The sequence below is a fragment of the Astatotilapia calliptera genome, chromosome 18 (assembly GCF_964374335.1).
Source record: "Astatotilapia calliptera chromosome 18, fAstCal68.1, whole genome shotgun sequence".
Classification (NCBI taxonomy): domain Eukaryota; kingdom Metazoa; phylum Chordata; class Actinopteri; order Cichliformes; family Cichlidae; genus Astatotilapia; species Astatotilapia calliptera.
The window spans coordinates 33,956,243-33,968,580 of record NC_137439.1 but is presented as its reverse complement, the minus strand read 5'-3'; the positions used below and the strand labels follow the sequence as shown (position 1 = coordinate 33,968,580).

Genomic DNA, 12,338 nt, shown 5'->3' with positions numbered 1-12,338 from the left:
ATCTGGATCCTATTGACACTTTAAAAGACCCGGGTCTAACATTCGTTTCTTTTTTATTTTGGGTATCTGTGCGCGCACACACAATTTTGGTTATTATTGTAAATGCAATACAGTGCAAAAATTTCAAATACAGTTGAACCATTGCTTCATCATTTGCAGTTGTGTTTTCATTGTGGTTACCCATCCTCTGGGCTCCTGTCGTTCCTGAAGTCTTCTGATTTGCCCATTGTTTATATATTTTGTTACATACTGGTTACACAGGACCCTCAAGCTCCTCTGGTAGAGGACCCAAGCTTGGAGGATAGACCGTCCACAGGGGCGAGCAGGGAATGATAATAATAATTATTATTATTTCATATATATATATATATATATATATATATATATATATATATATATATATATATATATATATATATATATATATATACACACACATATATATATATACATATATGTATAATGAAACCAATTACATAATTATAATGTAATAACAATTTGACCTGAACCCATAATTTGTCTTTCTCAACAGAACAGCTGCAGGTTTTGCTGACAGTACATCATATGGTAGTTTAGCCTGTGTACTTTATTTACTCCAGTATTAAAACAAATAAGTGTATTCAGCATAAAGTGTGGACATATAAGATGATGCTGTCACTAGCTCATGCTGAAGTCTGAATTTGAATCAGCTCCTGTGATCACAAAGAGAAAAGAATCATCACAAACTGTCAAACACGTACTCCTCAAAGCTGACAGAATTCAGGTTTGGAAGTTTTCTTAACTTTTTCCAGTCTATAGCTAAGATGTGGCCTGTTTGTTAAGTGAAGAAAAAACTTTATATACCAACAGTAGGGCTGCCACGATTACGTCGACTATTAAAATCGTCGACGACTATTTTAATAGACGACGCGTAGTTTAAAACTTTATAAGATCCCAAAAGACGCAGGAATAAGTAGTAGGATTTAAGAGTGTAATAACGGACTGAAACAGAAGATGGCAGCACTGCATGTATAAAGATGCCAGCTGCCGTCAAATCTCGAAGAAGAAGAAGAAGCAGTAACTGTGTCCAAATTCAGGAACCGCATCCTCCTGTGCCCGCATTTGTAGGCCGATTACGTTACAGCGACACGACGATGACTGTCCAAATTCGAAGAGTCCGACAAATGCGGCCGACAAATGCGTCCTTCATTTCCCCAGATTTGAAGGATGGGTCGGGTGTATACTTCGTGGCCCATTCTATCCCAGAATTCATAGCGCGGCCATCCTCAGTTTCCAACAATGGCGGGCAGTAGCGGTTTTTGATACGGGCGACACGGGCGGTTGCCGGGGGCGGCATCGTGGTGGGGGGGCGGCATCACGGGCATCAGCAAAAAAATTAATAAAAAATAATAAAAATTGCTCGTATTCATGCTGCCCCGACGTCATGCCAGCGCATACTGGGAATGGTACAGGCACCGATCGGTTTTCTATCGCCCATTTGCTGGGAGTAAGGGAGCCCTCCGTTTGCGAGGTACGCCTGCTGCTTGCGGCACAGGGAGGAGAGGGCGGGGCGGTTTTAATATTAATTAATCATTGTCAATTGTTGATTTGTCCCGTTCTCATTGTATGACAAATTATGATGGCTGTTTGGTAGCCGTTTGCATACTATGCATACTCTCTCTCTCTTCATAAAATTTGAATTTGAATTTCATATGTGTGTGTTTTTCTGGTGAAATTCAGTATGGTTCCGACAACAGTTTTATGTCAATGGACAATCCTTAATGTGTGTGTGTGTGTGTGTGTGTGTGTGTGGTGGGGGAGGGGGGGCACCAGAGGGTGTGTTCGCCCAGGGCGCCAAACAGGCTAGGACCGCCACTGATAGCGGCAGCTGGTTAGTTTTAATATTACTCTTATTATTCTTTCTGGGTCACAAAATAAACTTTTAACATATTTTCAGGTGAGAATGTAGCTGTGTAAACCTCAAATATCTGCTCAGTTTATCAAGACACCGCATATTTTCAAAAGCGCTCCGACATTTTCGGAGACGTCTGTTACCCACCAGCTCGATAGCTAGCCGGGGGCAAGGCTCACTAGAGCCGGTGAGAACTCCAGGCAAATTAAACATGATAGATAAGTCACTTAGATAACTTAAAAATGTTATTGTTTGGCTTTTTTCAGTATTTTATTTGTTCCTCAGTAAATCGGTTTGGCTGAGATTAAAGTTATAGTTTTTACACAGCTGAATCAACGTCAAGCAGACAGCTGATTATTAGAAGTGTGAGATGCTCGAGAATTTACTTCGGTATCCTGTTATATTTTAGACAGCAAGGAGCAGACGGCTGAGTTTATTAAACTCCACCGAAACAATCTGCAAATTTCATTAAAATTTAATAAACTATCATCTTGTCTTTATTGTTAGTTAGCACATATCTTAAACACTTAAAGCTGTAAGCTAATGATAGTTATATAAGAGCAGATGCTGCTGGTGCAATAAGCTGTACGTTTTACATCCAGTGGATGATGATCTGATTAGTCGACTAATCGCAAAAATAATCGGTGACTAGTCGACTATCAAAATAATCGTTTGTGGCAGCCCTAACCAACAGTATAATGTTTTTACATTGGAGCTATTGGTGCTTTTTAAAAGGAAAGTTGCAAAGATGACATGAACCAGGAACAGGTTTCTTGTCCTGATTCTGAATTATGGTCACCTGCAGGAAAAAACAGAAAAACATCCTGTTCTTCAATCAAAACAACAATTTTAACCTAACACATGTAATATCATGATTTGGTCTCAGAATATAAATATTATGTTCTATTAGGTATTTTTTATGTCCTTTCAAAAAGAATAGTGTTACTCGTCACTTATTACTCTTCTCGACTCTGCATAAGAGTCCAGCCTATTGCTCTTACAGTATACTATTCATAATAAAAGTACAATAACAATAGCATTAGGTAGTGACTGAGCAGCTGCCTGCTGCAGTCAGAGCAGCAGAGCTAATGTCTGAACTAGAGCACTGACTTTTAATTAGCATTAAATCACTTAGCTCAACAAAGTGATTTCTCTACTCAGTGTAAATTCGTTCGTGTACAAAGCTACCAAACACTGTTGTTTTCCCTTGCTGACTGCTAAAGGCATGAATTTATTGATTAGCTCAAAACACAAATTTAACTTACCAAAATAAAGTCAGGATGCCTTAGGTTCTTCTGTCAGTTACTCCCGTTTATTGTAGAACACCTAACACTGTCAGTTTGAAACAGATAGCTGTGGATATGGTTCTAGCTGCAGTCCCGGAGCAGAGACGTGGAAGTTTGTCGTGACTGCAGCTGACAATCAAAGCTGTCATGATGACGTTGCATCCCAATTTTACAGTTGATAATTAAAATTTAACTGATGAGAACTTAGACCCCTTGAACCCAAATCAGCAAGATGAGAACTACTAATAATGGCAGAATGAATCTTTCAGGAAATGTGATCTGATTAGACCTTTTTGGTCTTAATTTGAAAGAAGGTGGGGTTTATAACACCAGAGGGTGATAGAGACGTTTTGGCTTCACTGTTTGATCTTCCATATACTGTCGTTGTGTATAATTAAATGTTATTAATAGTTAGTATTAGACATTGAGTTTTGGTTCATGCCTACTCACCTCCTTTAAATCCCCATCATTGTAGAGTTGATGCTAACATCTCTGTATAAGTGGTCTCACATTAACTCCAGTTGCCTAGGACGATGGAAACAACAGACAAATACCACAAAAACACACCAACATAAACACACCATCACTATACTTACATGTTACATGTGTGCAAAAAATACCTAAGAGACATAGATAAATTCCTCAGAAGTCCTACGAGTCATTTTCAGCTTTGTATCTACCTGTATGTGCCCTTTTTGAAACAACAAAATTGTTTATTCAACATTCAGTATTTTCCATCCATTCATCTTCTTCCGCTTATCTGGGGGCAGCAGTCTAACCAGAAAATCCCCAGCCTCCCCCTCCCCAGCCACGTCCTTCAGCTTGTCTGGGGGAACACCAAGGCCGAGAGATATAATCTCTCCAGTGTGTCCTGGGTCTAGCCTGGGGCCTCCTCCCGGTGGGAAATGCCGGAACACCTCACCCAGGGGGCATCCTTGTCAGATGCCTGAACCACCTCAACTGGCTCCTTCCAATGTGGAGGAACAGCGGCTCTACTCTGAGCCCCTCCCGGATGGCTGAACTTCTCACCCTATCTCTAAGGGAGAGGCTAGCCACCCTTCAAAGGAAGCTCATTTCTGCTGCTTGTATCCGCGATCTCATCCTTTCGGTCACTACCCACAGCTCGTGGCCATAGGTGAGAGTAGGGATGTAGATTGACCAGTAAATCGAAAGCTTCCCTTTTACTCTCAGCTCTCCCTTCACCACGACAGACAGGTACAGCATCCGCATCACTGCAGCCGCAGCATCAGCCTGTCTGTCGATCTCCCTCTCCCTTTTCCCGTCACTCATGAACAAGACCCCGAGGTAATTAAAGTCCTCCACTTGGGGCAGGAAGTCGTCCCTGACCCGGAGTGGGCACTCCACCCTTTTCAGGTTGAGGACCATGGCCTCAGATTTGGAGGTGATGATTCTTGTTCCCACCGCTTTACACTCACTTCTAACCGTTCCAGTGCGAGCTGGAGGCCATCACCTGATGAAGCCAACAGAAACCCATCATCCGCGAAAAGCAGAGATGAGATTCTGAGACCACCCAATATTTTCTAACATGCTTAAGTAACTGTCAAGTGTACACATGCGCAAAATGATGAGGTGCTTGAGTGCTGTGGATGTTTCACAAACATCAACAAACTGCTCATTTTTACAAGTATTTAGCAGTATTCGCATAAGTCTTCTTTAAAAATGTAATAATTATTACAATTTGACTAGAGTTTATGCCTTGCATGGACCATCATGAACAATAACAATAATTGGGCTAAATCTTCATGCCTGAATACTGAGAAAACTGTTACAATGTATTTTACAAGGAACTACAAAAGTGCATTTTCAAATATTTCAGTTGATAGTAGGACTGTTCCATTGTTCACAATAATAATGGTATATATTTTTACATGATGTAACATTCTCATATCATCACTGTGTATGCAAGTGCTCTCAACACAGCCGTAGCACAAGTCACAACATTTCCACTAGGCCTTCATGGCTTTGGCTTCAACACCATCTGCAACAGTGGTGACAACACTTCTGACACTGACATCAGCATAAAGTGCTTTAGAACTCCAGCATAAATGGAAAGTTATTTGCTGACCGAACATTTCTGTCGAAAAATATGAGCAGTTTACAGTAGTATTCATTTCATGAAAGTAATTTGTTTTGTTTTTTTTAGTAATCATTGTCGCTTACAGTGCACGTCATTGACTATAGGAATATAGGAATTATTAGGCAACAGAAAACTTCTAAGAACTGTTGGGAATCATCATTGAATTTTAATGTCTCTATATTCTCTGTGTTACCATGATCTTCCATGTGATTAGTCAGTTTTCAGAGGCTGTGTTTAGAGCAGTGTGAGGTGAGCAGTCTGACCTGGACAATGCATATTTTTTTCTCTCCCAACATTCATTGGATTCTGCTCAGAAAATTCATTTCCAAGGGCCAGACTATTAAAGTGGAGTTGTGCTGTGATAGCCTCAGGGGTCTGAGTGGGAACATTAAGAGGAACAAATATAGAAACAACCTGTGCTCTTCATCAATGTACTATCTTCCACATGATTTAAAGTTAGATTCGCCTCCATTCAGCTTAGTTCACCTCCCATTGTAGAGGCCCAAATAGAAGAGGACATGGCAGGACTTCTAGTAAGAGATCAGAAATAGCAGCCATGCTGGAAATGTTCTAGAGGTACACAACAATTAATTATCAGCCAATTTTGAATCAAGTTTTGAACTTTATTAACTTGTTCTCATAACAGTTTGAGAATTAGTAATAAATGAAAGCACAAGTGTGCATTATATGTATAAAATAGATGAGTTCAGGTCTTAAGAAAAAGACAAGCTTTACAACAGGGAATGGACAGTGAAGTGGAACAGGTCAGCAGCACATTTTGTTACTACTTCTGGAATAAACATTTATTGTTAGACCAAGTTATTAGATATTGAAGATATTCCCACTAAACACTGGATTTCGGATAGACATGCACATCATGTCTATGTTTGGTTGTTGGTGACCAATTCTGGACATCTATATGATGTCCAAACTAGGCCTGCAGATTGGACGTCCAGCCATGACCCAGCTTGGATTGGATCAATATGTTGTTCAACATTTGACCTTTAGACTGGGTAATCTTTGTTTTTATTGACCTGAGAAGAGAAGTTGTTGAAATTACAAGAAGTTTGTGCAAATGTGCTTGTATGAACTGACTATCTGCTATCTGCTGCAAACTGCCTGTGGCAAGCTGGGGACATTTCTACTTGAAAACCACTGTGCAGCTGCTTACTTTTGTTTTAGCGTCAAGACCCCCCACGCCATCTTGGAGATGTCCACTGATCACTCTGCATCCTTTCACACATAACTGTTTCCCATGTCTCCCTTTGAAAACATGAGACCACAGCAGTATAAAAATGATGTATAAAATGAGTCTAAGTTTGATGTTGAAAGGAAGTCCACAATGACCACAGCATGTGCACGACTGAAGCTCCAGCCCCAGTCCATCTGTCAATTTCCTGCTGCCATTGCCCCTCACTCATGAACAAGACTCCGTTCTAAAACAGAATGATGTCTGGATTAATATTTGCATGTGTATTTTCATTCTGAGGCTGTAATAACAACTAATGTGGGAAATGTTACGTAGTATTTAGGACTTTATTCTCTATAATTTAGAGCACTGAAGTTCAGTACAAGTATCCAGTCCATCTATCCATTCTCTTCTCTCCTTCGCCTGGCCTCAGCCACCTGTACCCAAACTCCCACCCATGTAACAAGTAAGCTCTTAGTTTCACTAATCCTCCCTTTTCGTTTCACTTACTGTGTTTACGCATCAGCCGTTCACTGACCCTCGTCTCCCTCTCTGTCTGCTTGCTCCCTTGGTTGGATTTGTGTAAATAGATGTGTGACAATAAACTTTTTCACTGTGATTCGTGTGTGTCTGAGTGATCAGCTCCATGAGTGTATTTCTCATTACACATGACACTGAGGCAGTAAAGACGTTTGAAAGCATAAATTCTAATTAATCACAATTTTTCACAAGGCATTTTGTCTTTGGGTTTTTCTCCATTAGACATCAGCATAAACGTAGCTGCTTGTGTGCTTATAACACACATGAGCAGCAGTTGCCTAATTGTCTACAAATAAGAAATGTCTTTTTCCCCTGTTTGACTGATTAATTTGTTAACAGCTCAGATTTGTCTCACAGCTGATGATAGAAAATCGCACCCTGAGGGCCTATTAAGCTTTTTTTTTCCCCCTCTGGTGGAAACTTGATTAAGATGTTGCCTAGAAACAGGCTCCTCAAAAAATGGCGCTTGCTGAACCAAGAGTTTGAATTGAAGTCCTGTTCAGCCTGTATGTGCTAAATGCTACATGTTGTGAGACGGAAATATCAAAGTGCTACTACTCTTCACTCAGCTAACTGCAAAAAAGATACATCATGCACAACTTATTTATATATAAAACCTGCCTGGTTGTATTGTATGTACAAATACAACCTACAGTGCAAGTTATGATAAACGTAATGACCACCATATAATAAACCAGCAAACGCCTGCTGGCAATCATCATCACACTTCCTGTGTTTTTTATTGCCTGCATGAGTGTTTGGCATTCCCCGATGAGTATCAGTGTGAGATTTCTGGAAATATGTAACAGTTTGTTGTGTGTGTTTTTTCTGCACACACTAATTAATTTCAAAGCAGTTTAATTTATCCGTAGGTATTTGTATAGCACATAGCTGCACATTATCATAAAAAAAATTGATTGCATACTTCATATAGAGCACCTGTTCAGCAAAAACACACTGAAAATAACTTACAAGTCTAAATGATAATGCAATCCTTTTAAAAAATCAAAAGTCCAATTGAAATGAGAGCTCTGACAACTCTAGAAAAACCTAGTTTAAAAAAAAATCCCTGCATAGAGCAGGGCCTTCTTACTACACATCAGTGATCAGGAACAAGAAACTCCGGGTTTCTCTTCAGCACTGTAGCCAGCCTGACAAAGAGTCAGAGCTGTGTTTAGCCTACTGTGTAGTATGACTGTGTACAATAGACATATTTAGCAGTTTTACCAGGTTTTTTAATGTTGTAAGTTTAACACGTTTGTCTGGAACAGGTCTGTCTTGTAAATGAGATATTGGGTCTCAATGGGACAATGTGTGTAAATAAAGGTTAAATAAAATAAATAAATACACTCTTTCTCAAAGATCGAGCCTGATTTTCTTTTCTTCTACAGAAAATGGGATAACACAAACGGAAATTTTAAAATTCATACCATAGGTGCATCTACGAAAAATGTGTGTGTGAAGCATTACATAGAAAGAGCTTTTAAAAAGTACCTGTGTGAAGTTGTGTAAAGCGCTTTGAGTGCTCAGTTAGAGTAGAAAAGCATTATATAAGAACCAGTTCTGCAAGACTAGAGCAACCAGGAATCAAACCACAAACCTTCCAATTAGTAGATGACCAGCTTTACCTCCTGAGCTACAGCCACCCACCCAGAACAAACTCTTACATCTATACTTCTTTAACAATACCACACACAACAAAACCACAGCTCTAGTGATGACAGCCACCCTCTTGTTTTTATGGGTGTAGTTGTTGCCATGTCTCCTGGCTGCTAGTTATTACTTGAAAGGCCCTATAAGGTTTTCAAAGGAATTCAATATTGTGTAGAGCTCTGTAGTCTGATAGTGCCTCTGGAGTGTGTCAGGTGATTCTGAAAACTGAACTGACTTTCACACACTATTTGTAGATTAAACTCACGGGCAACTGGAGCAACGTGCAAACTGGGAAAGATCTTAAAGAAGGAAACACACGAAGCACGTGGAATATCAAACGTGTATTAATGGTATTAAGACTGCAGCTACATGGTGGATGAAAGGAAAGACTCCTTCGTAGGAAACACTGTGTCTGAAGCACCAGTTCACGTGAAATAATCAAAGTCTGTTTCCAGGGAGATTTCACAGTTATGCATATTAGCTAAAAAAAACTCTCTAGTACCAACACTAAACAAGACGAAAAGGTAAGAGACAGAGAATGCTGTAGGTGTGCTGCAAGTCCTCGCTTTTCTTCCTTCCCCTTTCTTTCACTGTTTCCCGACGCAGTCATGAACAACAAACTATTTTTACACATCTGCACGGCACAATCAGACACACACGCTCAGCTTTAGCGCATCTATTGCAGCCTCCCAGTGCACACAGACATATAGAACACACACACACAGAAGTGTGTACGCGCTCGCTTGTATAAATTAATATACACACACTTAATCAGACTTAAAAATGAGTGATGTATTTCCTTTTTCCTCACTCGTTTGTGCATCACACGCATCGTGCAACATTAGCTGTACACACACAGCTATGGGCATGCTAAGGTTTGCCACATGGAATATGAGAGAAGAGGTTAAATGTATTCAACCAGTTTAAAAAACTGATGTTTGTTTTATTACAGTAGACTCATAGACCTAATGTGTTCTCAGTCTTCTAAAACTAGGCAAAGGGGAGTAGCAACTTTAATACATAATCCATTACATTAATTAATACATTAATTTCGCAGTATTCAACGCACTTATAGATCCAGAGGGTAGATTTGTAATTATTAAATTGTTAATACTTAACAAAAAGTTATGTATTTAAAGTATATATGGCCCAAATGTTGATGACCCCTCCATGTTTTTTTGGTGCACCTCTGAACACCTAGGTTGCTCACTTGTTCTTGGGGGCGACCTCAACTATTGGACTAAATGAAGAAATGGATAGGCTCAACACAGCAGGAACTCAGCAGTCCACAAATATACTTAAACAGTGCATGAGTGATTTCGGACTTTGCAACACATGGCGCTCCCGTCACTCCAACTGTAAGCATAACCATCAAATCCTTAGAAGAAGCCTATGTGTCCTGCCAGGAACAGGAAATACTGAATGAAATATGTAAAACTAAATTAAATGAAATCATTAATTTAAAAGATGCAATTCTTAGTACAAAGACTTTGCTTGAAAAACTTTGAACATGGTAACAAATCCGGTCAATTTCTAGCTAGCTATTTAAAAAGGAAGAAAGAAAAAATGGGGCGGCACGGCGGCACGGTGGTTAGCACTGTTGCCGCACAGCAAGAAGGTCCTGAGTTCAATTCCACCATCAGGCCGGGGTCTTTCTGTGTTTGCATGTTCTCCCCGTGTTTGCGTGGGTTCCCTCCGGGTACTCCGGCTTCCTCCCACCGTCCAAAGACATGCAGCTTGTGGGGATAGGTTAATTGGATAATCCAAATTGCCACTAGGTGTGAATGTACGAGTGAATGTGAGTGTGAATGGTTGTCTGTCCCTGTGTGTTAGCCCTGCGACAGACTGGCGACCTGTCCAGGGTGTACCCTGCCTCTCGCCCTATGACAGCTGGGATAGGCTCCAGCACCCCCCGCGACCCTGAAAAGGATAAGTGGACGTGAATGGATGGATGAAAGAAAAAATGCCTATATGTGACATTAAAGACTTATCTGGGAACACGGTATATGACCCTGAAAGAATAAACACCACTTTTAGGGACTTATATAAAACTTTATATTCACTACAGATAAACCCAACTAAAAACTACCATGATAAGTTTCTTGACAACGTAACCCTTTAGAAATTACCAGACAGTCAAGCAAAGGCACTGGATTCACCACTGACATCAGGTGAACCCCAGGAGGCCCTAAAAACTATACCCAATAATAAGGCTCCAGGTCCAGACGGCTTTCCATCAGAATTCTACAAAGAATTCTGGACAAATCTGGCTACCACCAAGTATGAATTCATATTTACATTAGTTTCCTGCTACGACCAGGCAAAGACCCTGTATTTCCCACCAGCTATTGTCCAACATCCCTCATTAATGTTGACCATAAAATTATCTGAAAGCTCTCTAAAAACAGATTAGAGAAGAGAAACCCCCTCATAAAACATCCTGACCAAACCGGTTTCATAAAAGGCAATCAGTCATCAACAAATATATGTAGATTACTTAATTTAATAGACTATTCATGTAGTAAAAAAATTGAAACCACACTATTCTCTAGATGCCGAAAAAGTGTTTGACAGGGTTAACTGGAAATTTTTATTTGCAACTTTCCATAAATTTGGTTTTGGAAACTCACAAACTGGTTAAAATCTTATATTAATATTATAATTCCCCAAAAGCATGTGTTAGAACAAATGACCAAACATCCTCCAGCGTCTGTCTCCAGAGGGGCACCAGGCAGGGACGCCCACGCTCCCCTTTACTGTTTGCAATTTTTATTGAACCACCAGGAGCAGCAATTAAACAGGCTAAAGTGATGAAGGATATGAAATGCAAGAATGTAGAACATAACATCAGTCTTTATGCAAATGATGTGTTACTATTCTCCAGTACTCACAAACCACTCTCTCTGAGGTAATTATATTAATAAACTCTTCCCCATTATTCAATAAACTGGTTGAAATCTACAGTTATTGCGATTAATTGCTCCTTTCCATTATTCTTCTTCTACCCCACTGCAATATGGAAATATCAAATATTTAGGTGTTAATGTCTCTCGTAAGCTTGCAGATTAAACCACATCCGACTTTAAAAGAAAATAGAAGACGATCTTTCTAGATGGAAATCTCTACTCATATCACTCATTGGAAGGGTCGCTTCCACTAGGGGTGGGTTTAAAAAAAAATCAGTTTCCCAATTCAAACTGATTTTAGTTTGAATAATGTGATATCGATTCATTAAATCCTGAATCGGTTTTTAAATATAAATTTATTTTGCCAGAAACGCCAGCATCTCAGGTTAAAGCTCACAAAACTATTTCAACAACCACCAAACAGCTAAAACAGTAAATGATTAAAGAGCAGGTAAACGAATTCCACAAAAACCATGAAAACACAGAGCGCGGTTCGTTCACCTGACAGCACGTCTGCAGACATGCCGTCGGGTGCTGAAAGCAGACATCTCATAGATTCTGAAGCTGCAGGTTTCATTACTCCTTCATGTTTTTCTGTGTTTTATCCTCAGTTACTTTGACACAAAGGCAGCTGCTGTGATGCTCACACCTCTGATGAAGTCTCACAAGTGACAGCTTTGTTTTTATACATATATATGGATAAGTACTGATAAATGATCAGAATTATAATATTTCTGACTGTCTGAGTTAAAACTGAATCAGAATTGAATACTCA

General features: G+C 39.8%; 1 long non-coding RNA gene across 1 annotated transcript in view; it reads right to left on the bottom strand.

Annotated features, from left to right (window-relative positions):
- Positions 1-432: 432 nt before the first annotated feature.
- The window catches only part of LOC145421788 (uncharacterized), a 50,055-nt gene continuing 38,149 nt past the window's right edge, over positions 433-12,338 (bottom strand). Inside the window, exons 2-3 of the long non-coding RNA XR_013903152.1 lie at positions 3,628-3,702; positions 433-692 (exon numbers count right to left, since the gene is read on the bottom strand). This is a non-coding gene — a long non-coding RNA (uncharacterized LOC145421788). The remainder of the gene's footprint in view (positions 693-3,627; positions 3,703-12,338) is intronic.